At 55.2% G+C, this 22,962-nt stretch overlaps 1 protein-coding gene across 2 annotated transcripts in view; it reads left to right on the top strand.

The window, feature by feature from the left end:
* The window catches only part of FGF12 (fibroblast growth factor 12), a 133,281-nt gene that overhangs the window by 20,440 nt on the left and 89,879 nt on the right, over nucleotides 1-22,962 (top strand). The gene's annotated exons all lie outside the window — the stretch shown is intronic.

The following is a 22,962-nucleotide window of genomic DNA, read 5'->3' on the forward strand; positions in this document are numbered from 1 at the left end:
TTTTTATGAACTACAACTGAATTCAAGGAGTCTGATGGGCTAGTTTAGCAAAGAATTATCCTATGGCTGTATATGGATGTTGTGACACAGTTTACGAATTTAACAGGATTAACTTTTGCTTATATATTCCCACTGCCATGATGGTAGTTCATCGTCTGACGAAGAGTGCTTGCCCTGGAAGCCTCCCGCCCTGAATAAATCTTTGTTGGTCTTCAAGGTGCCCCTGCTGGACTCTGATTTCGTTTTGCTTGTCTTGTTTGTCTAGACTATGTCAGATTATCCACTGGTTATTTCTTCATGGTTATCACAAGCAAAGTGAATTTCATTTGTTCTGATCGAGGCTGCTGAGCCTTCAGCCTGCTGGTCGTGGTAGGGCAGGCAGCAAAGCCAGTCAGAGTAGTTCAGCAGTGGAATAGGCTGCCCAAGGAGGTGGTGAGCTCCCCCTCACTGGCAGTCTTCAAGCAAAGGTTGGATACACACTTTTCTTGGATGCTTTAGGATGCTTCGGGCTGATCCTGCGTTGAGCAGGGGGTTGGACTAGATGGCCTGTATGGCCCCTTCCAACTCTATGATTCTATGATTCTATCCTGTGTAGAGCAGGGGGTTGGACTAGATGGCCTGTATGGCTCCTTCCAACTCTATGATTCTATGATTCTGGGCTTCTATGAAAGCTCAGCAAAGCAAAGCTTCTGGCTCCGGCAGGCAGGAGGGGACTCTTCGGCCTGAGCAGGGGGGAGGGGGCAAGGGAGCCTCTCACTGTGGCTAGAAGGAGGCCGATGGTGAGACAGGAGCCCAGGCAGAGAGGCGGCACAGGGAGAAACAACCTTGCAACCTCCAGCACTGTGGCCCACCAGGGGAGACCAGGGCTCTGTGTGGCCTGCTGTGTGTGGAGGGCCACCCTCAGGCTGTCCCTGGAGATTGCCTGGACTCACAACTGATCGCATCGGCCAGGACCAGGTGGCCCCTAGAGCCATCAAGGCTGCAGACCCAGGCGGGAAGTGTGAGTCATTCTGGCTGCAGCACCCCCCCCACCCCTTTCTTTTGCCCTCCATGCCACTGAGGAGCCTGCCCTGGCCTACAGGCAGGAGCAGGAGAGGAGACAGGGGAGGGAAGCGTAACTGCGTGGAAAATTAGGAATTATTTGGCAAGTAGAGAGGGATATTTTACTGAGATAAAATTTCAAATGTATGTGAAATTAATAAAATAGGTTTGCATTTTAACAGGCTGTAAACCACCTCAAGCTCCAAAGAAATACTTTCTGTTTCTCAAAGTCAATTGAGGCACGTCCTCAAACGCTCAAAGGTTTTCTTAAAATGGGTCCAGCTTATTATTTTTGTGATTTTTTTAAAAGTGTGGACAGCTGTAGACAGCCTTGCGTTAGAGCCATTTGGAGGGTTCCTACAGCTCATATAACTGGACAATTATCATTCTTGCCTTCTAGAACCAAACAGCCCAATTGCTCTGAGGTCCTTGATGACACACCGCCTGACCCTCAGGCATCTTTCCCTCTTGCTCCATTGTGCCCTGTTCCGTGGCTTCGGTGGGGAAGAACTGATCTACGGCCTCTCTGTGGGTGCAGCACTTGCTTACTGGTGGGGCTGGTTTTCATGGTTCTTAAAGATGGAGTTTTATAATGTATGGCTTTGTTGGCCACTTTGATGACCCATGTGAGAGCTTAGAATCCTAGAGTTGGCAGGGTCCATAGAGACCATCTAGTCCCACCCCTGCTCAATGCAGGTTCAGCCAAAAGCATCCAGGAGAAGGATCTGAGAGAGAGAGAGAAATGGGAGAGCACATGGAAAATTCCTGAATAAGCAGCCCAGAAATCAGTGTGCAAAAGAGGGGATCGTGCTTAGCCTCCCACCATAGTTGCATGAGCCACAAAACCCACGCCAGAACCCACGCCTGGCCTGGCCCTGCATTGTCTCCATCGGCCCCTGCAGCACCCCGCTGGTCTCCACAGGCCACCCTCCTTAGTGGGCTCCCCGGAGTCCTTTTTGGCGGATCCGTCGGTCCCTGACTTGAGAGTGCAGAGCTGAGGAAGCCTCCCAGGGCTCTTCTTGCTGGATCATCACCCTCTCTCTTCCTGCAGCAGAACTCTTGAGCTCGCTGGCTGGCATTTTTTCTAACCCTTTTCTTAGGTCGAGCAAAACCTGACTTGTCATTTGAAGGATGAGGCACTATGGATATTGATTATCCTTGATGGGCTTTTGAAGTCCCCTCACTTTGGTCTCCTTTTGTCCCTTGCTGATTATTCAGTAGAGATGATGATCAAATTCATTCCTCCTATTTGTTAGTCTCTCTTTCCCAAACTCAAGACTGCAAAGTTTAGCCCCGCTGAAGGCTTCCGTCCAAAGAACTGGAACCGGGAACAAGCTCTTCTTTGAACTCTCAAGTCTTGGGCGTTTCCGCACGGGCGGGGGCCTTGGCCATCCTAACAGCAGGAAGAGATCAAGCAGAAATCGCTTTTTGAGCATGAGAATTCGCCTACCTGCCTGTATTTCAGCCTGGCTCATCATCTGCACTTCCTTGTATGGCTGTTGTCAGATTTGTACTTGCTAGTACAATGACCTGGGGCGAGTCCCAGTTCTCTCAGGGCTCTCTCAATCCCACCTGCCTCACAAGGTGTCTGTGGTGACAGAAGGAAGGGGAAGGGCCTTATAAGCTGCTTTGGGCCGGGAAGAACCAACGCTCCTTCGGTAGGACACATCGGCTCCCTCAGTGGCTTGCAAATCTTGTCCCTTCATGCCAAGCGTCCCTGGGTGCTCTTTGTTTGCAAACCGCAGGATCCTTCCCGATTCAAAGGAGCCCCAGTGTGGGACCTCCAGGTGAGGCCCAGGGACACTGCAGTTCCAGGCCTCACTCGGAAGTGGAGCAGTCCAAGAGTCCTCAGGCCGAGCCTGCGGGGGAGGGAGGCGGTAAGGGCAAACGTGGAGGAGGAGAGCTGCTTTTTCTCTGCTCAAAGGAGTCTCAGAGCGGCTGACAATCGAGACACCTGTGAGGTGGGGTGCTGAGAGAGCCCTAAGAGAACTGCTCTACAAGAACAGCTTTAAGGGAGTTGTGACTGGCCCAAGGTCCCCCAGCTGGCTGCCTGTGGGGGATCAACCCCTGTTCTCCAGGTGAGAGGACACCACAAGCAGGTCCCCAGGGCTGAGCTGCCGTGAGGGAGGGAAGGTCACTGCCTTGACTTAGAGAGGCTCTGCTAGCTTGGGGGTCTCGCTGTCAGCCTCAAGGAATGGTGCGGGGGGGGAGGGGGAGAATGGGGCCTCCCCACCTGGCCGTGTGCAGAGATATCTCAGGGCTGAAGCATAACTGGTAGACAAACAAGGGCCTCTTTATTGCCTTAATTTGCTCTCCTGCTGAGACAGGCAAAGCGTCCCACCCCCTCCCTGCGTTCTTTCCCTCCTCAGATTCCTTCACTGAAGGTTCCCCCGAGCAGAGCAAGCAGGGGGGAAAGGCTTGCTGACATATTGTTGTTTTCTGCAAACCACACAGAATCAGCTGGCAAAGTTAACCCTCAGTTTTTCATATTACAATGTTTGCACATTATTAGCCAGCACTGCAAATTGAAAGAGGCAGTGCAGAAAATATTTGGGGAAGAAACTTTCCTTCTGCTCTTCCTTCGCTCCCGCTGGGCAAAGCACAAGAAGGCAGGAAGCTGAATCAGACGAGGGTCCAGCAAAGTCCCTCTTGTGTTCTCCGGCCTCCTCTGACTGGCAGCCGCTCCGCAGGGTCTCAGGGACACCCTTTCACACCCTCTTCTGCCTTGTTCTGCTCACTGGGGCTGAAGTGGCTGGGGATGGAACCAGGGCCTTCTGTGTGCCAAGCAGAGGCTCCTTCACGCAGCCCCAGTGAGGAGGTTTCGTCATTTTGCGCAGGAAAACCCGCTGGCCGAGTGCCTGGAGGGTGGGTTGGAAGTGCGTTGTTCAGTGCAGCTCTCTTTGACTCCCCTGGGAGCCTGGCCCCTTCCCGAGAGCTGTAAAGAACTGTCCTCCAACTCTCTGGCCCTGAAAGCAGCCAGCCTCCTGGCCCACCGGGCAACTCCCACGGCCTGGCACTCACAGAGCTGCCCACAGCGAGAGGGCATCGCCGAGGCCCCCAGGATACGCTGCTCTCTTGGCTGGGGCTGAGCCTGAGACCCTGGATAGCCCTGGAGACCCTCTGGAGCACGATGGACCCACCCTGAGGGCGTTCTGGCCCCGGGGCTGGAAAGGAGCCCTTGCGGTCTGCGACTCCAAATCCGAATCGGCCCTGCTGGGCCCAACGGGTCAGTTGTCCGGCTGAGTTCCACTTCGTGCACTTAGTTTTATTACTTTATCATTTCTGTGTCTAGACGGCCCCGTTGAGTCTTTTCTCACCAGGACTCAAGGCGGATTGCACAGAGTGAGTTGATCCAAAAGAGAGAACCGATGCGTAGCATGTGAAGGCAGGAGAGCCAACAGGGCAGGGTGGTTAAGAGACCCATTGCAGAGAGCAAACGTGCCTTCAGAGTCTATGTACCAGCAGCCGTGCATGGCCTGCAGCCCCTCTCCTCGAGCCAAGTAATTCGGGGAACCAGGCTGTGCAGTGCGACCGGGGTGACCTGTGCAGAAAAGCCCACCTGAATCGTTCGGTTTTGCACCCTTTGCAGCAGGCCAGGTGGGTGGGAGCCTTCCCAACCGCCTTGGGGGTGGGGGACAGAAACACCGCCAGGGAAGCAAAAGCAGGGTGTTAGAAGCCTCGCCACGCCCCCATCTCGCCGTGGTTTCTGTGGCGCTTTGGAGAAGCCATGAATGGGTGCCCAGTTAGCATTAGCTGCCTGCCTGTCTGCTTGCCCACATTCGTCTGTGAGCGATGGGGAAGACTGCTGGGCCACAGTTCTGGGCAGGGACGGGCCCCAAGAGGGGCGGGCTCTTTTCGAACGATCCATCTGGCAGAGACATGCCAGAGACCAGGAACACCTTAGTGACCAAAGGAGTTTTGGGGAATGAGGCTTGGAAAATCTAGCTGGGTGACCTTGGGCTCATTGCAGCCTTGATAGAGCTGTTCTCACAAAGCAGTTTTCTCAGAGCTCTCTCTGAGGTGTCTGTTGTGGGGAGAGGAAGGGAAGGCGATTGGATCTGCTTCGAGACTCCTTCGTGCAGTGAACTGCTGGGCATAAAAACAAACTCCTCTTCCTCCTCCTCCTCCTCCTCTCCTTGAAGGTGAGGCTGGGAGGCTGAGCTGCCTTCCGATGGGCAGCGGGGCCAGAATGACGAGGCTTCGTTTCCCGCTGGCTTTCATGGGCCTGGCCTCTTGGCTCTCTGCCTCTGAAGGGGAGGCATCTGTCCCTTGTTTGCTTTTTACAAAATGCTGCTGTTACAAACTTGACCTACAAATTGAGCTGTCTTTAAATGCCTCCCCCCCCACTCCAGTGTGCCATGAGAGGCTCTTCCTAAATTAGCATGATATGTTTTTTCATTATTCTAATTACTGTTACAATCCTGTGAAAAAAGGGTTTCCAGAGCCAGGCGCTTGCTGAAGATGCAGGACGTCTTGGGTCAGAGCGGGAGGGGCTCGCTTCTTGTGGGGCTCAGTTCCACTTACCACGGGGGGGGGGGAGTGGGGGGGTAGAGCCACGGAGGGCTCTGGGAAGGCAGGTGATGGGGCGGCTTTCACCTTCCGGGGAGGGTAAGAGGAGCAAGATCTCTGCCCGTTTGCGGCCTTTCTAGGAGACACAAAGAGGTGGGGTGGGAGTGGCTGGAATGGTCCCATCCGTTACCCCAAAAGGATGTTTGGCAGCTGCAGATGTGCCCTCCCCTTCCCTCCCTCCCTCCCGCCTGCTGGCCTGGGCAGCGCTGCCAGTGTCCTCTGCCCTTGAGTCAGAGCCCCTGCTGCTCAGGCTGGGCAGGGAGGGGGTTGTGTCCTTCTGGCTGTCCTCTGCAGCCATTAGCCCCCTCCCCCCATACCAGTTTGGGAGCTGGGTCTCCTCAATCCTTCAAAGAAGAAGAAAAAGAAGAAATTGCTTTTTATACCCCCGCCCCTTTCACTACCTGCCCGCCAACCCTTTTCACTACAGTCTCAAAGCAGCTCCCAATCACCTTCCTTTCCTCTCCCCACCATAAATGGCCCGTGAGGGAGGTGGGGCTGAGAGAACAGAGAATGGCTCTGTGAGAACAGCCCTAACAGAACTGTGACTGGTCCCACGTGGCCCAGCTGGCTGCATGTGGAGGAGCGAGGAATCAAACCCAGCCCTCCAGGTGAGAAGCCGCCGCTCCTTCCGCTCCACCCTGCTGGCGCTCCTAAACTCCGGATGGGGACGGGGCAGGCGGGCAGCCTCAGCCGGGAGGGGCTCTGCGGTCCCTGCTCCTTCCAGCCAGGCCTGCTGAGTTCACTGACTTTGGAGAGGCTGCAGGGCTTCAGCGCCTGCCTTCTGCTGGAGGGGCCAAACTAATTAATAGCGACACGGAGGGAGAAAAGACAGAATCTAAGCTGCCACATTGATTAGCGGGAACAAGCAAAAGAAATCGGACTAATTAGGCCTCTTGACATGGAGGATCTTGCCCTGGGTTTCCACTCCAGGTTCGTCTGCCTAATGGGGGGTGGGAAGTGCCGGGGGCCTGATCCTGCCCCCCACTTAGAGGAAGCAGGGCTTGGGCAGAGGGGGGGGAGGGAGGGAGGGAGGGAGGGGGCCGCTGTCTTTGGTCCCTGACCCCCGTAGCCCCATCAGGCCTCGGAGGCTCAGCAGGGTCAGCCTTCCGTTCCCTCCCCCTGGGCGAGAGAGCATCAGGGACGTCCTGGCTGCCGCGTGGAGGGAGACAATGGATGAGCCCAGTACCCTGGCTTGGGAGAGCACTCAGAGAGCTCTCTGGACAGCTTGCAAAGCTCTTCTGGAGACACTGGAGGAGCTGCCCAGAAGTAGTTCCTGACCAGAGGCTGTGCAATGGACCAGAGGCCGGCACGGGGGGGGGGGGAGAGGCTGCGACTGGGACGGAGGAGGAGAGAGCCCTGCTTCTTTCTGCCTCCTGCCTCAGCCCTGTGGGAGCAGCCCCTGACACGGAGCCATGGCTGAGACCAGGAGAGATCCCACGTGCCCCTCTGCCCCCTCCTTTCCCCAGAGGGCAGGCAGGGCGGATGTGGGCAGCCTCAGGCAGAGACGGGCAAGAAGCTTCTGCTTCTCCAGGCTGGACCTTCCCAGGTTCCTCAGCCTTTCCTCACAGGGCTTGGTCCCCTTGCTTTGGATTATCCCACCCGCTGTCCTCGGCCCGTCTCCGCTTTGTCCACGTCCTTTTTGTAGGGAGGCCTGCAGAACTGCCCCCAGGACTCCCGGTGGGGTCTGACCAACTAGTATACAGGACAGGGCCGATGACATCCTGTGAGTTGGATACGATGCCTCCGTAGACACAGCCCAGGACTGCATTTTCCTTCCTTCCTACCTGCCGCACCGTCTGCTCCCATGCTGAGCTTGCAGTCCCCCCAGATGCTACAAGAGTGTGTCACCCCCTGGTCACTTCCAGAGCACCATTTTTTCCCCTGGAGATGAGGTGTAATTCTGGGAGAGCTCCCAGTCCCACCAGGCGGCTGGCATCTCCATTGTGATGGGGGGGGGGGGAGATGTTAACTTCCTGCTGTGTAAAGGGGTTTGGCTTAGAAAGTGATTGGGGTCCCTTTCAGCCCCTCAGCCTCTCCTCACAGGGCTTGGCCCCCAGGTCCTGGATCATCCTTGTTGCTCTCCTCGGCCCCCTCTCCATTTCCCCCCACTCCTTTTTCACAGCAGCCAGTCGGGTGACCTTGGGCTATTCATAGTTCTTTTAGACCTATTCGTTGACAGCAGTTCCCTTAGAGCTCTCTCGGTCCCACCTCCCTCACAGGGTGTCTGTTGTGGGGAGAGGGGAAGAGTGGGGTGTAAAGAACCAGCTTTTCTTTGAATTCTTTGCCCCTCCCAAGGGGAGAGCTCTGCAGTTTGTTTCCACTTTGCAGAAATGTCCCTCTGGGTGTATGTTGGGGGGGGGGGGGACCCATGGAAAGAGATCCGCTGATTTCCTTTCCTTTCCCATAGTTCTAGATGACGGTGAGGTCTCCGGATTGAGGGTGTTCTATTTTGGGTTCTGAGGCGGCTGGTGCTGACTGGGGCTGAGTGAGGGAACCGGGCGGCTGGAGGGGCGGAGCGTCATCGCCTTGCCCCAAAAGTGCCATTTCAGCATCGCCGTGCAGTGGAGTCAGGCGGCTTGCCCTCTGCTCGGGCCAAGGGTATGCGACTGCCGGCGCAGTTCCAGGCTGTGCAAGCACATGAGTAGCGCAGGATGTGGCGCCAGAGGGAAGATCCGCTGTGGCAGCTTCCTTCATCCCAAGGGCCGAGTTTCCAGATTTGCGGCTGCTCTTGAGGTTTGTGGCAGAAATCCCAGAGAGAGGAGGAGTTACAGCATAGGGTCTTCATTGCAGGGCCGGTTTTCCAAACAAGCCACCAAATTCCTTGGCTGAGGCACGCCATGAAGAATAAGAACACCCCCCCCCCCCGCTTTTCTCTACCCAAAGGAGTGCCAAAGTGTTTGGCAACCGCCTTTCCTTCCTCTCCCCACAACAGACACCCTGCGTAGTGCCTACAACAGCAAGGGGGCGTTTATAAAATGGATATGCGACGCCCAGCCTGGACCCCGCCTGGACAATCAGATCTGGGGGGGCCGAGAGAGTTCTGTCTCCCGCCAGATCGAATTAACGTCCCCTTATGTGGCCTGCAAAGGGAAGGGGGAAAGTTCTCTTACTGCTCTGATAAATCAGGAGGGACATTAACTCCCCTCAGTCTAAGCCAACTGGAGAGGGGAGACCAAGATGGACAAATAAAGGGGGAGGGGAGAAATGCTATAGCTTGAAAGAAAACAAATGGAGAGAAGTGAATAAGAGTTGTTTTTATGCCCCACTTTACCAGCAGGAGTCTCCGGGTGGGTTACTGTCATCTTCCTCGCCCCACAACAGACGCCCTGTGGGGGAGGTGGGGCTCAGAGAGGTCATCTGGCTGGCTGCCTGTGGAGGAGGGGGAGAATTAGAGGCAGCCTCTCTTAATCACTACAGGCTGGGTGTTTAATGTCCTACAACACGTTAGCAGGGAAGATTTGGCTGAGCAGACCAAGCCTAAGGAGGCAGGAAACTGCTGAGAGCAGGAGTACTGTGTGCAGTTCTGGAGGCCTCACTTCAAGAAGGACGTCGATAAAATTGAAAGGGTACAGAGGAGAACGACGAAGATGATCTGGGGCCAAGGGACCAAGCCCTATGAAGATAGGTTGAGGGACTTGGGAATGTTCAGCCTGGAGAAAAGGAGGTTGAGAGGGGACATGATAGCCCTCTTTAAGTATTTGAAAGGTTGTCACGTGGAGGAGGGCAGGATGCTGTTTCTGCTGGCTGCAGAGGAGAGGACACGCAGTAATGGGTTTAAACTACAAGTACAACGATATAGGCTAGATATCAGGAAAAAGTTTTTCACAGTCAGAGTAGTTCAGCAGTGGAATAGGCTGCCTAAGGAGGTGGTGAGCTCCCCCTCACTGGCAGTCTTCAAGCAAAGGCTGGATACACACTTTTCTTGGATGCTTTAGGATGCTTAGGGCTGATCCTGCGTTGAGCAGGGGGTTGGACTAGATGGCCTCTATGGCCCCTTCCAACTCTGATTCTAGGATTCTAGGATTCTAGGATTCTAGGATTCTAGGAACCTTGGTAGGAGGCTACAGCCTGGCCCTGATTGCAGCAGCCGGGGGCCGCAGCGTCTGGTGTTGCCCTGGGGGATGGGTACAGCAGGACAAGCCAGCATGTGCCCCCTTGTAGTAACCTCTGCAAAAAGGGTTAGGGTTGGGGTTGGGATTTACTATGCTCTGCCTCCCTTGCGCCCCTAGTGCCTGCTGTGCAGAACTGCATGAGGCGTAAAATAAATCGGATGAACAGCAGGAGCTTCCCAAAACAGGATGAGACCCTTGGAGGGGTGGGGGGGGGGGTCCCTCAAAGTCAGACTCCTCTCTTCAGACTGGCAGCAGCTCTCCAGGGTCCCAGGCAGAGCTCTTTCACAGTCCCTGTCTGCCTGGTCTGGGGATTGAACTCGGGACCTTCTGCATGCCAAGCGAGGGTCTGCCGCATGCCTTCTGGACGCTGGCTTAAGGGGCCCCGTGGCTGACATGGGCCCCCGTGGGGTTTTGTCCTCCCAGGTCCCCCTTCCCGGTGGCCTTTCCTGCAGCTGCCCTGCCTGCGTCCCTCTGTGTCCTCCCACATCCCAGCGGCCTGGAGCCTTTTGAGGGGGCCTGAGAAATGCTGTGCCCTGGGCCAGGCGGAGGTGCTGGGAGCGTTTCCCACAGTGCATCAACGCAGGAGGGGGAGGTGGGCCATAGGAAGGCCCGGCGGTGGTTGCTGAGGGTGAGGTCTCTTTGCTTTACATGGTTTGTGTGTTTGATAGAACTGCTCTGGGGACAGTGTAGCCCTTAAGTGCCATGACATTTGCGGGGTGGGGGAAAGCGAACTGAAAACCTCTCCCCACCCCTTCCCCATTGGCATTGTGCCTGTCAATCCTGCAAGTGAAGATTTGGAATCTTTTTCTTTATGACGTAGCTAAAGACTCCATGCAGCGTTAGCATATTGAATCCTACCGGGAAACAACATCTTACAGACAAAGCCATTGTGCAGGCGTCACATTGGGCTCTTCCTCGGGTGGGGGGTGGGGTGAGGGTCTAGGCAGAGGCGTCCCAGGCCCCACACACGGAAGGCAGCCCCCAAAAGGCGTCCGCCTGAATCTCCCACAGACGCTCAAATGCGGCTTCTGCTCAAGGAAGGTGTGTGATAACCAAGCCTTTTTTTTAACGGGCAAGCAGCCTGTTTACCAACAGATGCAAAAAGCGTGGAGATCATTTGAGCGGGACAAGAGGCAACCGGCGTGAGGGATGGGAGGGCCTTCCGTTGGCCTCAGGAGGCCCCACTCTCTCTTTAGATCATGAAAGGCCCGGCCTTGAGGTCTGCTGTGGCTCTGGAGGGTCCTGCAGACCTCTCCTGCTAGCGGAGCTGGGGTCCTCTGGGGCAGGGGTAGCCAACCTGTGCTCTTCCAGATGTCCATGGACTACAATTCTCATGGGGATTGTAGTCCATGGACATCTGGAGGACCACAGATTGACTACCCCTGCTGTGTGGGACCACGCCTTCCCCTGAGGTTTCTGCAGGAAATCTGCCTTTGGCGGCAACGTCTCAGGAGTGGGGTGGGGGTGGCAAGAAGATCCCTGTGAGGTGGTTTGTCCCAGAAGGACACACAGTAGACAACTGAATTCTCGCTATAAATAGGTTTTCTGCTATTTATAATTTTCCTAAGGTTGGATTTTTTAAATTCTATTTATACAATTGTTATTTCATCCATCCATCCCGTGAGCTTTCGAGAGCAAGGTCTGAGGAAGAGTGGTTGCCCTTGAAAGCTCCCTCCTTGAATAAATCTTTGTTGGCCTTAAAGGTGCTACTGGACTCTGACTTTATTATTCCACATTTAAAACCATTTATACTTTCACATTTACAGCATAATTTACAATTATTACAGTCAAAACCAGCTAGCGTTAAAACCTTTTGAATGAATTGTTGTGCGTGTACATTTATATCAGCTCCTTCTTCTTTGTCTTCTTCAAATTAATATTTTTGAACTCTCTTCTGGGCTAAAGGAGCCTCTTGACTCAAGCGTTGTAGGCAGTTTCTTTTAGAGAGGGCCCGTAAGTGGGGAAGAGCCCCTGTGTGGCCTGCAGAAGGCTCCAAGTTCAGCCTCTGGGCTCTCCAGCCAAAGGGTGGGGTGGGGTGGGGCCCTCTGCCTGGGGCCCTGGAGGGCAGCTGCCGGTCAGAGCAGGGAAGACCAGCCTTGCACACTCCAGGGCCTGGCTCTGTGACCCCCAGAGGGGCTGGGGCAGAGGGCAGGCAGAGGGGGCGGAGGGATGGCCCTTGCTCGTAGCTCCTGAGGCTCAAGGCCCAGGCCCGCCCTCTCAGCAGGTAATCACAAATCCATGAAATCAGTACTGCCCGCTTCTTCCTGCCTGGCGCAGGCGGGTGGATTTCTGGGAGTCTGAGATGGAGCCAAGTGCCCCTCTGCTCCGCAGGGTAGCCAGACTGCTCAGGCTCCCTTGAGCTTCCTTTGGAGGGGGGGGGATGCCTCCTACAGCACCTGGATGAGAAGGGAAGTTCAGGGGCAGGGCAGAGACTACGGGTCTCCCCCTCCCCCCCGCCCCAGCCCCCCAGACTGGGAGAGATTCGGTGGGGAATGACCAAGCTGCCAGTTCGGCTCACTGCCTGGGGTAATTAATTACGTCTAATGACAATTAATCCTCCCGACCACATCCAGGTTGCTTGCAGGGGGCTGGAGGAAGGTGATGAAGGTCTCTGGCCAAAGTCAGCAGGGCGGGATCTTTCCTGCCCGGAGCCTGGGTTGCCACCCTGCCCTGGATATCCTGATGGGACGGGGGGGGGAGTGCCTTTTTCAGTCCAGGAGGCTCGAGCTGCAAATGGCCCTACTGACCCCTTTAAAGTCCAGAACGAACAACCGGCCCCGTGGGTCACGTTTTCTTAGCTTCTGAATGCATCAGAGCCTTTCCCCTGGAGATGCTACCAACTTTTTGAATGGAGGGAGAAGGAAGACTCTCGTGCCCGCTGTGCAGGTTTAGGGTGCTGACGGGCACATATGTCAGTTCAGGTGCTGTGGGGGGCGATTCCAGGACCTAGAATTGCAGAATCATGGAGTCAGAAGGGGTCGCAGAGGCCATCCAGTTCAACCCCTTGCTCAGTGCAGGATCAGTTGAGAGCATTTCTGTCAAGTCTTTGTCCAACTGCTGCTTGAAGACTACCAGTGTGTGTGGGGGGAACTCACCCCCCCCCAGGCAGCCGATCCACTGCTGACCTACCCATCGACCAAATTGGTGTAGTGGCTAAGAGGGGTGGCCTCTAACCAGGAGAACCGGGTTTGATTCCCCATTCCTCCTCCACACACAGCCAGCTGGGTGACCTTGGGCCAGTCGCAGTTCTCTCAGAGCTCTCTTAGCTCCACCTACCTCACAGGGGGTCTGTTGTGGGGAGAGGAAAGGAAAGGCAAATGGAAGCTGCTTTGAGACTCCTTCGGGTAGAGAAATGTGGCATCTAAGAACCAACTCTTCTTCAGTTCTCTCAGAGCTCTCTCAGCTCCACCTACCTCACAGGGGGTTCTGCTCTTGGGAATCATCTCCCTGTTTAAAGAAGAGACACAAAGTGCCTCAACAGTCTGCCCTGCACTCAGGTGTCTCTTAGGGAGGCTTCGTTGCTTCTTAAAAGACCTGGAGGAGGAGACGCAGAACGCTTCTGCCACAGGCTGTCTAGGGTTGTCAGCTCTGGGTTGGGCAGAACCTGGAGAATTTAGGGTGTTATTCCCTGATAAGGTCCCATCTGGAGACCCCCAGCCCCACCTTCCTCCAGCTCTGCCTCGAGAATCCCCAGCCATTTCCTGACCTTGAGTTGGCAACCCTGGCATGGCCCTTAAAGCCTTGTGCCCGTGCACCTGCCAAGGAGGGGCGGAGGGAGGGAGGGGGGAGGAGGGCTCCTGCCCAGGTGCGCTTTTGGAATTCAGCATTTATCAAGGAAAAAAATTAAAAGCACAAGCTTGCAATTCCAGGAGGAGGAGGTCTGTGTGCTCGGAAATGTGCGAGGCGGCAGATGGGATGTCAGGGTCAGCCATCGAGGGCTGAGGCAAAAACCCCACTCGGCTTTGTCCGTCTGCTGATGAGCGGGGACTGGCCGGGAGGAAGATCTGGGGTCAGAGCGGACAGCAGCCCGGTGCAAGCCCTGCCGGCTCAGGGGGCAGGAGGGGGGGGAGAAGACAAATGCCAGGCGGGGGGAGGAGTCATGGGAAGGGAGCGGAACATAAAGAAGCAGCTACTGCAAAGCCCACTCGTTCCAGGGACGTGCATAAATGGACCCAGGGTCACAGGGAGGGCTTAGTGGAGCCCTCTGTCTGGGGAAGGGAAGCTCTGTCTTCTTGGTGCTTGGGGGGCCCCCAGAGGGCGGGCTCCTGGGGTTCTGCCTCTGCTGGTGGACCTCATGATGACCCTTGGGTTTTGTCCCCTGTGTGTCTCAGAGAGGTGGACCACCTCCGTAGGCAGCCTATTCCACTGCTGAACTACTCTGACTGTGAATTTCCCCCCCCCCCCTGATATTTAGCCTATATGGACAGATCCTTCTCCTGGACACTTGAGGCTGATCCTGCATTGAGCAGGGGGTGCCATGAGATGTGGGGAAGCCCCTTCCCCTGTTCGACTACTTTGAGTTGGGTTCGGACTCATTCCTGGAAGAGAGGCCTGTTAAGGATTGCACAGGGGCCCCTCCCTGCCCCAGATCCTGCCCGCTGCCAGCTCCACCCCACCCCCCACGGTCTCCATCTGCCTCCCCCCCTGAGAGAAGCTGCCCACTCCTCTGGGGGTGGATACCTTCCCTGGGCCGGCCTGGAGGCTGGCTGCAGAGGAAAGGACACGCAGTAATGGGTTTAAACTTCAAGTACAACGATATAGGCTAGATATCAGGAAAAAGTTTTTCTCAGTCAGAGTAGTTCAGCAGTGGAATAGGCTGCCTAAGGAGGTGGTGAGCTCCCCCTCACTGGCAGTCTTCAAGCAAAGGTTGGATACACACTTTTCTTGGATGCTTTAGGATGCTTAGGGCTAATCCTGCGTTGAGCAGGGGGTTGGACTAGATGGCCTGTATGGCCCCTTCCAACTCTATGATTCTATGATTCTATGATTCTATGATTCTATTCTTTTGGCGAGGCCATTCTGCTGTGGGGAGGGGTGAGTGTGGGTGGGGGGGACCAAGGGTGCTGTGGACCGGGACTGGATCGGGCCAGTGGGGATGGCTTCCAGAGCGGCCCTTCTGACTGTGGCTGCATTCCCCCCCCCCCAGTTGACCGCCGGCCGCTGCCACGGAGCTGCAGTCCAAGAGCCGTCCATTTTCTGGAGCCAAACAGAATCAATTTGAGGGAAATCGTAAAATCAAACCTCGCTTATAAATAAAATCCAGGCCAGCTCCAGGCTTGGCGTTTGCCTTACAAATAAATTCCCATCGACTCCACTCCGTGCTTGGCTGTTTCGGTTTGTCATTGAGACGAAGGGAGAGTTCAAAAATGTTCCCGCCTGCCCAGCTCTGTGGAAAGATCCTGAATAGGGTTGCCAGCTCTGAGTGGAGCAGCACCTGGAGACCTTGGGGGTGGGTCTGGGGGGGGTCCTCAGGGGTGTCTAACACTATGGGGGGCACCCTCCCAAGCAGCCATTTTCTTTAGGGGACCTGACCTATGTTGTCTGGAGAGGAGCTATAATCCCAGGAGATCCTCAGATCACACCTGGAGGTTGGCATCCTTAAGGCTTCCGTCTTTGCCGTGTCCTGGTTGGGCCCTCACTGGGGAGAAAAGCGGGACATAAATAAAGAGGAGACAGAAATGCGGACTGAGGTCCTGAATGCGCTTGTGCAGCCCTCTTCCTAAGCAAAGTTGTGCCACTTGGAGGAGGGCCTAACTAGGTTTAGGACTGCACCACTGAGCATTCCCTTCTCAGATTCCCCATCAACCTTTCCAGGGAATTCACTTGGCCTCTATTAGCAAGAGCAGTTTGTTGAAGTGGCGAAGTGAAGCTCATGGTTATTCTTGCTGAAACTGACTCGATGGGCAATACATTGATCAATATATCCCCGGCACGGCCTGCCCTGGGCTCAGTGCTGCTCAACATATTCATAAATGAGTTGGGTGAAGGAATAGAGGGGGCGCTTATTAAACCTGCAGACGATACTAAACTGGGAAGGGTGGCAAACAGTCCAGAAGACAGCAGCAGAATACAGGATGATCTTGAGAGGCTCGAGAAGTGAGCTAAACTGAATAAAATGAAGTTCAATAGGGACAAATGTAAAGTTCTGCATTTAGGTAGGAAAAACCAAATACACCAATATAAGATGGGGGAGACTTGTCTTGGCAGTAGCATGTGCAAAAAGGATCTAGGAGTCTTAGTAGACCATACATTGAACATGAGTCAGCAGTGTGACTCAGTGGCTAAAAAGGCAAACGGGATTTGGGGCTATTTTAAAAGAAGTATCGTGTCCAGATCGCGTGTGATGATATTAACACTTTACTCCCCTCTGGGAAGCCTCCGTTTTGGGCACCACAATTGAAGACTGATGTAGATGAACTGGAGTGACTCTAGAGGAGGACTACAAAGATGCTGATGTGTTTGGAGACCAAGTCGTATGAGGGAAGGTTGAGGGAGCTTGGTCTGTTCAGCCTGGAGAGGAGGGGACTAAGTGCTGATATGATATTTAGGCTCAGGGTGGTTATATGAAACAGCAAAATGGTACAGATAACATAATTCTGTTAACAGTAAGGGGTAACAACAATAAAATTAACATAATAACGATATCGATTAAAGGATGGTGAAACTGCAAAGAGCTTTAGCTCACCTTGTCCTGAGCCCCAGGGGTTGGGTGGGGGTTGGGTGGGTTTGTTAACAGTCCTGGTAGGAGGGGAGGGCTTGGGGGGCCGATGGGGAGCGGTGATTCAGGTCGACCTCAACCCAATGCCTGCTGGAGGAGCTCCCTTTGGCAGGCCCGGTGGAACTGCTTCAGATATCCATCTTCAAATACTTGAGCCAGGCTCACCCAGTCTTTTCAGCAGCCAAGCAGGGATGGCCCTGGGGTGTGTTTGGCGCGAGACCCCCCAAGGAGGTCCAGGGTCACCACGCCAAGGCAGGGGAGGCACCTTGGGACGTCTGTTGCTGTGACACCCGTAGGAGGACTGCCCTGAGAGAAGAGTGAGGGGCAGGCACCTAAAATTCACCTTCAACCCACCGTCAGGAATCCTGCTTCACTCAAGGGCCTTTACTGGGGGGGGGGGCTGAAGAGTTGGAGAGCGCTCTGCTGACTGACAGTCCGCCCAGAAGGCCTCCGGGGGTGGGCACTTGCAGACTGAGTGGCAGAGGGGCTAGGGAGGGGCACGCCAGTTTCCGGCTCTAATGAGCTCCCCTGCAGCTGCCAGCTCCGCTCTCCGTGGCTGGCGTGGCTCTCTGCCACCAAAGCCATTTGAGCTGCTTTCCTGCAAACGGGCTCTGCTCCGTCCCCCGACCTCATGCAGACCCAGGCAGGAGAGAGGCCGAGGGGCAGGGAGTCCTTTCCCACCATTTCTTAAACCCAGCTTCTCTCCTGCCTTGTGTGGGGGTGGGGGCCACAGGCTGTCCAGAGCTTCACGCAAGCAGGGCCTTCCTCATGGCCTGTGGGGGACGGTTCTAGGCAGGCAGGCAGGCATCTGCGGCAGTGAAGTGGCACATTGCATTAGTACTACTTATAAAACTGCAAAAGCAGCTGGGCAGGGAGAAGGAGAAAGTGCCAGCTCAGGAGCTACTGGTGACCGTTGCTTTCTTCCTTACAGTGTGTGAGGGTTGCAAGGGAGTGGGGGCTGTTTGAGAGTGTTTTGTGTGTTGGTCTGTTCTTTGGGTGGTGGGGATCCGCATCTGATTGCATTAGCCGATTTGCATTATTGGCAGTTTTGCCTGGGGCTGACTGCTAGCTCCACCCTCTACTGGGTGGGCCTTTGTGCTATAAATTTTATAGTATAAAAGGCTCTTTGTTGCCAAAGCTGCACACCAAAGTACAAAAGCTAAAGGACATTTGGCTTGTGGATCTAGCCAGAAGGCTCTAAAAGTGTTCCAGAGTTTTCAGAAGGGGCCTGCATCTTCCAGAAATGGATTGAAACAGGATAGCGGGTGATGGGCCTCAGGCTGTGCCTTGCTCTGTCTGTGGCCTGTTTGTATTTTTACCTCAGGGTAACTTTAAATACACCTGCACCAAGGGCAAGTTAGCAGGGCTTCTGGAGGAGAAGGTACAGAAGCTAGAAGAACACCTGTCCAAGGGAGTGGGGGCCAGTTTGGTGTAGTGGTTAGGAGTGCAGACTTCTAATCTGGCAGGCCGGGTTCGATTCTGTGCTCCCCCACATGCAGCCAGCTGGGTGACCTTGGGCTCGCCACGGCACTGATAAAACTACTACTACTACTACTACTACTTCTAAAAGGGAGAATGAAGAGTTCTTGGAAAGAACTCATGGAGCACTTTTGGAATGGCAATTGGGAGAGGTGGGAAAGGTGTCCCACCAATCAGAGGAGAACCCAAGACAAGAGGACAGCAGATGGAAGAGGAGAGGGAGTCGAAAGATCAGGAGATATTCTGCCCCTCTGACGCTCAGAACTTGTTTCCAGGATCTGCCTGTCGTCTCTGGGCCACAGTGACAAGGGCTATTCCCCCAGCTCCCCCAAAGCTCAGAAGATGTTTCTCAGGCCCCTGTGGATGAGAGGACGACCTCTTCTGCTCCCCGATGAGTTAGGACAAGGAGATGCCTGCTGGTAATGGGGGATTCCCTGTTGAGAGGAGTAGAGGCCAAAGTGTGTCATTCAGAGTGCTGTCTACCTGGCGTGAGAATCAAGGATTCAGGAGCCCAGGTTGTGTTTTCATTAGTTCTTCCTCTTAACAGCTGAGGCTTAGGAAGGGAGAGACAAATAATGCAGATGAATGGCTGGCTACGCCATTGGTGTCATCTGGAAAGGATTGGGTTTTTGGACCAAGGGCCATGCTACTGTGACTCCTCAGTATCGGGAGATGGCTTCTATCTTCTATCGGGAGATGGCTTGCACCTCACGAAGGTGGGGAAAATGTCTTTGCAAAGAGTCTTGCAGATCTGGGCCGGTTCTGCACTTACCTTGTGTTTTCGTTGTCGATCCTGCTGAATTCAGATCAATTTGAAACCGGGTCTTCCTCCTTCCTACCCCCCCCCCCCACAAATTGAAACAGAGTTCTGCACTTGGTTGGGGAAGCTCAGAGGGGGGAGGAGAGTGGTGGTCATGAGGCTACTTGTTTACTTTTCTTTTCCTGAACAAGTATGTGTGTATAGGGGGGGGGGGTGAAGTCCCGCCGTTAAAGACTGCTTGATTAGCCAGAGCAATCCGGGGGAGGAGCCAAGTGCAGCCGAGGCTGTTTGTTCTTTCTTTTCACGAAGGGGCGGGGTGGGGTGGGGGAGCCAGCAGCGGCCTCACAGAGAAGGAGGCTAATCTCTGCTGAGAGAAGTGTGGGCTTCTGAAGCACAGTCACTTTAAAACAGGGCAAAAATAAGTCTTTGGAAGTGAAGTCTTGCTACCGGAAAGAAGGAAGTCTTTGAACTGATGCCCAGCCAATCAGGGACAGTCTGCTTCTCTATGTCGGCACTGCAGGAAGTTAATCTGGCAAAACATAGAAGATCTATACTATACTGGGGGATTTCAAAGGTGGTTTTCAAAATACTGCAACTTATATCCACTCCTGGATATTGCGGGGGAAAGGGAGGGTCACTGCAGATCAATCATGGATGTTGCAGAGGGAAAATTTAAATCCCGAATTCATGCTTGCATGTGAGTTTGGCGGATTCAGTCCCCAATCCCGTCTCCAAGAGAAGCCTTTTGGGTGGGCATCAGCGGGAAAAGTAGCCTCACGATCTGCCCGGGCAGGCCCTTTCTCCTGCCAGCCGCCATTTTTCTCCCTCCCTCCATTTCCAAAAGCTGCCGTGATGTGGCTGGAAAGGATAATGACTGACTTGGCTTGTAGCCCGGTGGGCTGCTTCAAATATTTATGCCCATTTTGGTCTCCTGGCCAACTCAGGGCACGAGGTCTGGAACACTATAAAATACCATGAGGCTGTCTCAAAACCACATAATTACAACATTTAAACAAACACATTACATCTGAAATTACAAGAAAGTTTCCTTTCTCAAAAAAAAAGACAAGACAAGAAAAGACAAGACAAGAAAAAGCACAAGAACGGTGCAGGGCTCAGGCTGCCCCTAAAGCTCCTCATGGAATCCTTCTATTTAAAAGCTGGACTGGAAAGCCAGGAGGATGGAAGTGTGCCCCCCCCATCCCCTCCCCTCCCCTCGGGAGGCTTTCCACAACCATTTCCTTTGAAAAACCCAAACCTGGACAGTTGGGGAGCGCACCCCAGGCAAAGAGGGGCAGGCAGGATCCTGGGAAGGTGCAGGGAGGGAAGTGTTTGGGCCCCAGACTGGAACATAAGAGCAGGAGAGAAGCTGCATTGGATCAGGCCGGCGGCTCATCCAGTCAGACACTCTGTGCCATGCAGTGGCCAAGACTCGGGTGCCACCAGGAGGTCCCTCAGCTGGGCCAGAACTCCAGAGACCTGCCCAATGTGCCCCCCCCTCCCCAAGTACCAAGAAGCCGGAGCATCAATGCCCTGGAAAGAGCGTTCCCTCCACCCCTTGTGGCTGAGAGCCACAGACGGAGCCCTGCTCCAGAGGTTTGTCCAATGCCCGCTTGATGCTGACACTTCCTGTGGCAGGCAGTTCCAGGTGTGAATAACTCTTTGGGTGAAGGAGGACTTCCTTTTCTCTGTTCTAAGCCTCCTGCTCATCAATTTGATGGAGCACCCATGGATTCTTGTGCTGTGAAAAACAGCAAAGAAGTTCTTTCTCTGCCATGCGCCATTTTATAGCCTCAGCTGTCCTTTCTCCATGCCTGAGAGCCCCAGCCTCTTTGGCCTTCCCCGGCATAGCAGCCCTGGGCTTTCCTGGTGGCCTCCCGTCCACACGTGGGCCAGGCCCCCCGGGGAGCATCAGGACAGGAGAAGCCTTCTTGTAGGATAGCCCACGCATCCCCCCACTCATCCTTTCCCACCACTGCTCTTTCGTGAGTGGTCTGGGGGTGCATCCTGAAGGTGCTTGGCCTGCCCCCTTTCTGGGGGGTCCTCCTGTGCCAGCTGGTCCTAAATATGGGGGCAATTCTTCTTGTCTATATCCACTCCCCACCGTTCCTGTTCCATCCCTCCTCCCTCTCAAAACCAGAACGGACAGGGGTGAGACAGGACAAGCAACAAATTCCAAGCCCCCTTTTGAAGAAAGGGTCCTTTTCAGCCTAAAATGCTGGTTGCCGAACGGCCGTCTGGTTGGGGGGGGGGCCTCGGCAGAGTCTGAGAAGCAAGGCATTGTGGAAGGACGCCCCCCCCCCCCCCCGGGGTTGTGTCGGAGTCCAAGGGCCACCTTCAGGCACCGATTTCCATGCGGTGAGATGCAGAGAGGAGCGACCGAGGGGCTCCAAAAGGCCCCCTAGAAAGTTTCTTGCCGCTTTTCACCGTTCCCGGGGCTGGCAGGCGGGTTGGCTTAGCAGCCGGCTGGAAACGCTTTGCTGCCCTCTGGCGGCTCCATGGGGGCTGAGCCGCCCACTTGGAGCCACGTGGAGCGAAAGGGCCAGGCGTGCTGCCGCCTTCCGGAGAGCGGGGAGGGGGGGGGGGCGCGGAGGGGCAAAAGAGCGATGCTGTCAGCCTCACCCCACCCGCAGTTATTGGGGGGAGCAGCCACGGAAACGTGGCCGCTGTCCTGTCAGTCAGCATGAAGGCAACATGCAAATGGCGAATGGCTGATGATGGCGATCTGTCCCACAACCCACGTGCCACGCAGGCAGGGGACCTGAGGATGGCCGGGCAGCCAGGCAAGGGCTGCTGGAGGTGGCCTGGCGTTGCCTGCCTCCTAGTGGTCCTTGCAGGTCTCCCATCCAAATACTAGTTAAAGGTGGCCTTGCTTAGCTGCCGGGAGCCAGCCAGGTGCAGCGTGGCAATTCGGGTTGGGACGGCTCCTTGGCTTGGGATATCTTTATTTAGGCACACCGATGTCCATGGCTCTTTGCCAAAAGATGTTCTTGCCCTGAGAAATTTACAGTATCAGGAACCTGAAGGGAATCTATTTATTTATGGTATGGCAGAGAAGCATATAATGATATCAAATATGTAGCCAGGTAGGTACAAGGGGGGGTGTGCAGTTGGGGCGATCCCCCTAAATACTCATGTCTAAGTTTTCCATCCACTGTATTGCAGCTGGGGAGATTGCAAAGAGCTCTGTCACATCTCCCGGGAAAGCATGACTCTCACATTCCTGAGGCCGATGGGAAACAGTTTGGCAGGCTGCAGCATCTCCTTTAGGGGCCCACACCCCAGAGAAGGAATGCTCGGCCTTGCTCTTGAGAGGCCTTCTCCTGCTGTTGCCTCCTGGCTCTAGGATTCAAGGGCTCAGTGCTTCTGAATGTGGAGGCTCATTTATTTATTTATTTTATTAGGTTTATATACTGCCACTCTTGGCCCAGCTGGCTCATGGAGGTTTACATTAAAATAAAATTGACCTTAAAACCCCCATTCAATCTATAATTTATGGCTCCAACCATCCATACTCTGCTCTCCCCTGCGGACCCCCGACTCTTCTGCTCAGTCGTGGTGCCCCACTAGGTGACCCCCGGGGATGTGAGCCTGAGGGGGGTACAGATCAAAAAAAGAGGGAGGGAGGCTTTGGGGAAGGGGAGGGCCGTGCCAGTGTCGAGTGCCAGGGAAACTGACCCCATGGTCTGGAGATCCCTTCCAATTCTGCAGAATACCCAGGCCCCACCTGGAGGTTGGGAACCTGGGGAAATGCTTCTGCTTGTGCTCAAGGCATGGGCCTTCCCTCCATGGTGGGTGTGGACGAGCTGCGGGGGCCACGGGGTGGGCCTCCAGCTGACCTGTGGCACTCAGGACAGGAACGGCCTGCAGTGTCCCCTCTTGACCCGTGCGCTGCTGCTGGGGGACCCTGGCTGAGGGGCAGGGGCCAGTGGGGATGGCTGTGCTGAGCCACGGAGGGCCGGGGGAGGGCGGGGGGCTCAATGACCAGGATGCTGCCCGCCCAGGAGAAGCTGGAGTTTGCACCGGGCTGGATGCCCCCAACGCCCGGCACCAGAAGGGGGTGGCCGGAGGGGCCATCGCTGCTCCCAGGTGGGCTCTGCGCAGGGCCTCTCGGGCTCGGGGTGCGGAGCGGCCAGGGTCGCTTGGAGGAGCCGCTTCGGGAGGGGAAAGCGGCGGTCCGCTGAGCCCCCCTGCCCTACTCGGCGTTGAAGACGCGCTGGCCACGACAAGGGACCCCGAGGAGACCGGGATCCCCCGGGGCGGGGCGGGGCGGGGGGGGGTCG

This window comes from Paroedura picta, chromosome 8 (genome assembly GCF_049243985.1).
Source record: "Paroedura picta isolate Pp20150507F chromosome 8, Ppicta_v3.0, whole genome shotgun sequence".
NCBI lineage: Eukaryota > Metazoa > Chordata > Lepidosauria > Squamata > Gekkonidae > Paroedura > Paroedura picta.